Source organism: Sus scrofa, chromosome 15 (genome assembly GCF_000003025.6).
Source record: "Sus scrofa isolate TJ Tabasco breed Duroc chromosome 15, Sscrofa11.1, whole genome shotgun sequence".
Lineage (NCBI taxonomy): Eukaryota > Metazoa > Chordata > Mammalia > Artiodactyla > Suidae > Sus > Sus scrofa.
Window position 1 is genome coordinate 100,709,303 of NC_010457.5, and position 8,100 is coordinate 100,717,402.

Consider the following 8,100-nt stretch of genomic DNA (forward strand, 5'->3'; position numbering starts at 1 on the left):
AGCTTTACAAGTTTTAAGTAGTGGGATGATTTATCATAATACCTCTTCAAAGCAGAGCAAAAAGATAGCACATGTTTTGTGGAAAGAAGAAAAATTACTATACTTACAATATCTTCTCTGAATCAATGCCATCTGAAAAAAATGGTAGGGCTGAGAAATTGGACTTGATGAGTTGTAAAGTTGCTTTGCTCCCCCCAAATTCAGAGCAGTCCAGGACAAGCTCTTTGTTGAGAAGACTAGTAATCTGTCTTAGAAATTAGAATACCTAGCCATGGTCTCAGTCTCGCCATCTTGACCTCGGGCAAGTCACTATGACCTTCATTTATTTATGTCTCGGTTCATTCCTCAACAAACTTTATTGAGTATCTAGTATGTGTGCCAGGTACTGCACAAAGCTTTGGGGGTAAAATGGTAAGAATAATAATGAGACCTTATTCTCTTAAATTAACAGATTAGTGGGCAAGATAGACACTAATCATAAATCATTATACAACAGAATATATAAATATAAATGATAATTTCTATTGAGATTATGGTGCTATGAGAGTATAAAGCCAGTGAATTTGATGCGGTCTCAGGGATCAGGGAAGGCTTCTGTGAAGAAGTGACCTTGCATCTAGTAGGTGAGTAGGAGTTACCTAGGCAACCTAGAAAGGACAGAGGGAGAAGAGTTTCAAGCAAAGTGAACAACTGTGCCAGACCTTGTGACTGAAAGGACCATGGCCCATTAAAGCAACTGAAATTAAGTTAGTATTTGAGGAGTAGAGGGAACAAGGGCCAGGGGTGGCATGGGGTGGGTGGATGGTGTCATACGGGCCTTTACAGGTAGTCAGAGTATCATCTTTCTGCTGCAAGCAATGCTAAGTGATTAAAAAGTTTCAGCATTCAAGTGACTTGATCAGAATTGCAATTTATTTATTTTTTGGCTCCTCTTTTAGGGCTGCACTTGAGGTATATGGGAATTTTCCAGGCCAGGGGTTGAAGTGGAGCGGCAGCTGCTGGCCTACGCCAGAGCCACAGCAACGCAAGATCCAAGCTGCATCTGCGACTTACACCACAGCCCACAGCAATGCTGGATCCTTAACCCACTGAGTGAGGCCAGGGATCAAACCCACATGCTCATGGTTACTAGTTGGGTTTGTTACCACTGAGCCACCACGGGAACTCCTAGACTTGCAATTAAAAAAAAAAAAAAAAAAAAAAAAAAAGCTATTCTGGTTGCAGTGGGGAGAACATACTGAGCTAGAAAAGAGGAGTGTGGGAGACCAGATGAGTGGCTACTGCAATAGTCCAGGCAGAGGAAGATGGATTAGGGTGGAAGTACAGATGCAGGGTTGTGAATGGATCTGAGAGATAGTTGGAAGCTATTGGTTCTGTACTGGATTCTGGGGAGACAAAGCTAAAAGGAAGAGAGTTTCAAGACCAATCCCTAGGTCTCAGTCTTCTACAGCTAAGTGGACTACAGTACCATTTGCTGGCACATCAAACATTGGCATGAAGAGGTGAAGACCATGAGTTCCACTTGGGACAAGTTGAGTTTGAGGAGCCCTTGGAAATCTCCCAGTGGGGACAGAGAGTACAGAGTTGGAAACACAAATCTGAAGCTCAGAGAAGTCTGGGAAGGAAATGTAAATGTGAGAGTTGTTGGCATATAAAGGATGAGATCACCTTAGTGAAGATTAGAAAATGAGAAGAAAAGATGGCCTAGGATTTGAGCTTTGAGAAATTTGAACATGAACTACGCTTAAACAGGAATCTGTACACTGGACACCCTGGAGGTAGGGGAAAAACCTGGAGAGTATAGGAGTAAGAGAAGAGGGTATTTCAAGGAGGAGCAAGTTGGGTAAAATGAGGACTGGAAAGGATCCATGGAGCATTAGAGATGTTTTGGTAGATGAAGGTGAGATTAGATTAGAAGCGAGTGGATGGAGAGAAAGCAGAGAATGAATATGCCCAGGTGTTGAGAAGTGTAGCTGTGAAAAGAAAAAGAAAGAAGGCAGTAACCGGGGGGAGAAATGGAGTCAAGGGAAGGTATAGTCATTATAGGCTTTTTGGGGTTTTTGTGTGTGTGTGTCTTTTTAGGGCCGCACCCGAGGCGTATGGAGGTTCCCGGGCTAGGGGTTGAATTGGAGCCGTAGTCGCTGGCCTATGCCACAGCCATAGCAACGCCACGATGGGAACTCCTGTCATCATGGGTTTCAATGTTAAGATTTGAGACTATTTAAAAGTCAGTGGTCCAGTGAGTAAATCAATATCCCGGAATTTCATTATCTCAACTCTGCTTGAAGCTCTGGGACTTCAAAGTTAAAGCACCTAATAATATTGAAGTATTCAAGTGTTAATATTATTAACATTGTAAATTCCTTAAACTAGGCTCACCTGTGCATTCCCCAAGTATCAACAGTTGAGCCTTAAACATAGACAATGACCACTGTAAATGGTAAGACTGAATAAATTAGAATAGTTTTGCACAGCTATTTATCCATGAATAATTTCTAACTTTAGTTCCTTTCATATAAAAACACAGGTGTTCCCGTTGGGCACAGTGGTAAGAAACCCAACTAGTATCCATGAGGTTGTGGGTTCGATCCCTGGCCTCACTCAGTGGGTTAAGGATCCTGCATTGCTGTGAGCTGTGGTGTAGGTCACAGATGTGGCTCAGATCTGGTGTTGCTCTGCCTGTGGCCTAGGCCGGTGGCTATAGCTCTGATTCGACCCCTAGCCTGGGAACTTCCATATGCCATGGGTGTGGCCCTAAAAAGACAAAAAAAAAATATGTGTGTGTGTGTATATATATATATATATATAATTACGGTTTATTTGTTCTCCCTTTTAAGAGCTCCCCATTTAGGAAATATTTATAGTTTCTCAAAGGAGCAAAGAAATAAAAGTAATACACCTATTATCACCTTGTTCACTAAGACTGGAGTTTTCCTGACTTAAAAGAAATTATTTAAATAAAAACAATTATTTTTAATTCTTTTGTTTCTTAACCTCAAGTCTCTGTTTTGAAAAGCAGAATGTATTACTGATAAGGTTGATGACATTTTCTTCAGAATGTATCAATACAGTACTCAGTAGATATTTTGCAATTACTGGTTGATAAGTCCAATCAAAAGAGAGAAAAGGTGTTTCCTTGTGGTGCAGCAGGTTGAGGATCCGACATTGTCACTGCATTGACTCAGGTTGCTGTTGTGGTGCAGATTCGATCCCCGGGTTGGGAACTTCCATATGCTGCATGCACAGACAGGAAAAAAAAGGGGGGGGGCGGGGGGAACAAAACCAGGATAGTTCAGGTTCCCAAACCAGTAATTTCGAGTCTAAATTATCATAATTGTCCTCTTCATTAAAAAGAGCATGATGCATAAAAGTAGCAGTTTGGGCTGTTCCGCCTTCTACATCTAAGAGGCATTCAATTAAGGAACTTTGCTGGTATTTCTGCACCAGAAATTGAGAGCAAAATAGAGTACTCAGCAAAGGACTATCACATAAAAGAAATCCAATAAATAAGGTTTGACTGAATCACAAACTTAGAGCATAAATTCAAAAAGTAATGGTAAAGATGAGGAGAGGACACTAATGAAGAGGATAGTGTGCGAGGCACAGAGATATTTTAAAACCACTGGATTGTTGGACTACGTAACCTAATTCAAATCCTTCCTGTCTTTATCAGGAAAAGAAAGGGCAGAGCTGGTATAGCTATTTAGCCCTAATCATGAACGGGGATGGGAATTTAATCTCCTTCTTCTTCCTCCTGGTCTGAGTAAGGGAAATAGAAAATGACGGTTTGCAGGCTGCTTCCTCAGTGATGATGAGACCTTCAAAGATAATGGAAAGGTTGCTCATATGAACAATAGAGAACGCCATGCAGCTTTCTGCTCACAGCAATCATAACTGCTTTTTGTGGCAGTGGGCAGATTTCAGTTTGAAAACAGACTGAAGAGAAGATGAGAAAGAAGGATAAGACTCTTGCCAAGCACAGAACAGAAGCAAAGAGGACCCACCAAGACTACTACAATGGATGGGAGAGGCTCACCTCTTGTATCCTGGGGCCACATCAAACTTCCAGATCCTGTGAGGCCCTGGGGAGGTGAGGGAAGGCCAGAAACCACAGAAATTGGATCTCTGCTCCCCAACTCCATTCATATAAGGGCTTAGAGTTGGATAAGTTCATTAAAAAAAAAAAAAACTATGATAGGAGTTCCCATCATGGCTCAGTGGTAACGAACCTGACTAGTATCCACGAGGACGTGGGTTTGACCCTGGCCTCGCTCAGTGGGTTAAGGATCTGGCATTGCCGTGAGCTATGGTTTAGGTCACAGATGTGGTTCAGATCCCATGTTGCTGTGGCTGTGGCTGTGGCCAGTCGCTGCAGCTCCAGTTGGACCCCTAGCCTGGGAACTTCCATATGCTGCAGGTGCAGCCCTAAAAAGAAAAAAAAAAAAAAAAAAAAGAAAAAACTTATGACATTCCCAAATTCCTCCACAATATGGCAATATGGCTGCCCATTCATTCCTTCTGGCAGTATTAGTACAGTGTAAGTCCCTCTGACTGTAGAGAATTGACTCTTAGAATTCTCTAGCCATTCTCTACGGAGAAATGTTTTATTCTTTGTTCTCCTTTGTTTTGTTTAAAAAATGTTAAAAGAGGTTTTTTGGTTTTTTGTCTTTTTAGGGCCACACCCACAGCATATGGAGGTTCCCAGGCTAGATGACTAATTAGAGCTGTAGCTACCGGCTACACCACAGCCACAGCAACACCAGATCTGAGCTGCATCTGTGACCTACACCACAGCTCAGGGCAATGCCAGATCCTTAACCCACTGAGCAAGGCCAGGGATCGAACCTGCAACCTCATGGTTCCTAGTCAAATTCGTTAAACACTGAGCCAGGCCAGGGATTGAACCTGCAACCTCATGGTTCCTAGTCAGATTCATTAAACACTGAGCCAGGCCAGGGATTGAACCTGCTACCTCATGGTTCCTAGTCAGATTCGTTAACCACTGAGCCATGATGGGAACTCCAAAAGAGGTATTTTGAAGAGGAAAAGAGATCCTCTTTCAGAAACATGTTACAGCTGCTTTTACTTCTTCAGGCAGGGTATGGGCCACTTATAGAAGCCTGGGTTCATTAAGGAAGGAGGACAAGGGCTATGTGGGGTGGCCATCCTTCCTTGAGAGCGTTTGCTGTCAAACCCGGCCAGGCTCCACAGCATCTGCTCTCATCAGGTTCTCTGTTATCATCAGCTGGAGCCTTGGCAGCAGCCTCCTTTTCTCCCCAAATCCCTCTTCTGGTTGGTCTTTCTCCCTGCCACCAGCCTTCCTGAAAGAGAAATGCCATGATGTGGGCTAGTCAGAAAGGGCCAGCCAGCACCGAACTTTCAGTGCCACCCCTAGTTCAAGTTATTTCTCCTGCATCTAAGATGAAGGAGTAGAAGCAACAAAAGGTGAAAATCATGATAGTCACACTTGATCTGAAGCCAGCTCGGAGACACAGAACAAGAAAGTGGACATCTAGATTCATAAGGCAACCGAAATACAAATCAAATTTTCTCGGCCTGGATTTGAGAAGCAGGTCCCAATACCCTATCCCCTCAGGCCATACTGGCATCTCCAAAGTCATAATTAAATGAGAAAAGGATTTTTCCTAAAGTTTAGAAGGCTAAATCATTTCTTAGGACTTTGCAAACAGCTTTTAAGCAGGCAGTCTGCTTTTGTAGCATAGAGCCTGAGGTGGTTGGTAACACTTTTGGCTTTGCAACTCTCCCTGGCGCAGAGACAAGAGAAAAAGTCATACAGCTCTGAAAGAGCTTAGCAGCATCACATCCACCTTTAGTGGCTTCAGGATGCCTATAAGATAAAGTCTAAGCACTTGGCCATGATGTAAAGGCCCTCCGTCTGACTCAATCCCAACATTCCAGCCATTTGACCTCCCCAGTGCACCGCCCACACTTACACCTCGGTGTCTTTGAATGTGCTGTGGCTTCTGCCTGGAATTTCTTTAATTTCTTTTTCTTTAATGTGCTCTCAGAACGTCACCCTGACTTTGAACTTTCACCTCAAATGTCATATCTCTGAGACAAAGAAACTACTTAGTGACTTCAACAGCTTCTATCTTGTTGAATTTGGATGATTGTTTTTGCTTCCACATGTCTCATTGTTCCAAGGTGCGCTCCTAGAAGTTGGCACTGAGTCTTTTTGATCATCGATTCTTCAGAGGTAGGCACAATGCCTGGCATAGAATAGGTTGGCCTATCACAAATGTTTATGGAATTCATCATTCTTCAGGTAGAATTTGAGCTTGGATTCCTATTACGTTCTTTTGACATTTGAGCCTTGTTAAATTTCTAGTCTGTATTGTTCATCTAAAGATTTGCATAATATATTTTAATAAAGAGGGAACAGATACCTGTAGGTAGTTAATAAATATTTGATGATTTGGATTGAATACTCACTGGAGTGGTAAAGTGTAGATTAACATTCAAGCTAATTGTTGCACACAAATCAGTGGAAACTGGGAGGAGTGTGGCACTTTTTATTCCAATTATTCTAAAGTTGGGGCCACAAGCCAAGGAATGTGAGCAACTACCAAATGCTGGAGGGGGAAAGGGATAGATTCTTCCCTAGAGGCTCCAGAGCAAGCATGGCCCTGCCCACAGCTTGAGTTTGGCTCAGGAATACTGATTTTGGTTGTTTTGTTTTTCTTTTTTTGTTTTTGGGTTTTTTTTTTTTTTTTTTTTTTTTTTTGTCTTTTTTAGGGCTGCACCTGAGGCATATGGAGGTTCCCAGGCTAAGGGTCGAATCGGAGCTGTAGCCGCCGGCCTACGCCACAGCCACAGCAAAACAGGATCTGAGCTGCATCTACAACCTACACCACAGCTCCCGGCAACACCGGATCCTTAACCCACTGAGCAAGGCCAGGGATCGAACCCTCAACCTCATTAGTCAGATTCATTAACCACTGAGCCACGACAGGAACTCCAGGGATATTGATTTCAGATGTCTGACTTCCAGAACTATGAGAAAATAAAATTTCTGTTGTTTTAAGTTACCCACCTGTTGGTAACTTGTTATAGTGGCCAATTGGAAATAAATACGAGGAATGTCAAGATGTCAGGGCAACCACTGAGGAGAAAGACCCCTAACTCACTACAACTGTTTTAGCTTCTGCCGAACATGGTGTACCATCAACACACCTAGAAGCTGGATCTAAATTCTTGATTCCCTTTTGAGAATGGTGGAGCTTCTTTTGTCATCCAATGCATAATACAAAATGGATTTGGGTTGAAATATGTTATGAATCTGAGGTTTAGCATGAGAAAAACTATACTTTCAAATGTCTTTTTGATACAGAGTAGATAAGAAAAGTTTCTATCTTGGACTATTAAATTAGATAACACCTCATCTCAGGGTCACATAATTTTGTAATGGACCACTTTTTTAAACCATTGATAAAGTTATCTAATTATCTGGAACAAACGCCATTCTTAAAACATTATCTAAATTTCCAGACACATATTTTGTATGATAAAGGGAGTAGTTTCAGAAAAGGGGAAAACCGAGGACAATTCAGATGGGTATTTGGATATTTTTGGACACAATGGGCAAATTATTGTCTTTCTTGGTGCTCATTATCAGTCGTGAGCTCCAAATAGAGCCAGTGAGCTTTCATCGAAAAAAGAAAATCAACAACCCCCTCTCCTAAAAACAAACCTAACAATACCTCCCTCCAATCGATCGTCAGTTCCTAGTATTCTGGGAACTCTAGTTCTCTAGGTGCATAAAATGTTATACAATTATTTTAAACAAAATAGAATATATAGCAAATTTCTACCCTCTCCCTTCAAAAGTACATTCTGTGAGCCTGGCTCTGGGAAAATTCCTAAGAAATCTCAGTAGCAAAGATGATGTCATCCTAATCCTTCAACAATAATGTGCTCCCAAGTGGCAGTCGGGATGTTCTAGGTTTCCGGTAAAAATACTACCTCCTGTTTTCTGTTTCTTAAAATTCCCCTTCTAAAAATTGGGCTATTTGGGGTTTTCTGATTGAGCTGTAAAAGTATTGTTATATATTCTGAAAACAAATCCTTTGTCAGAAATGT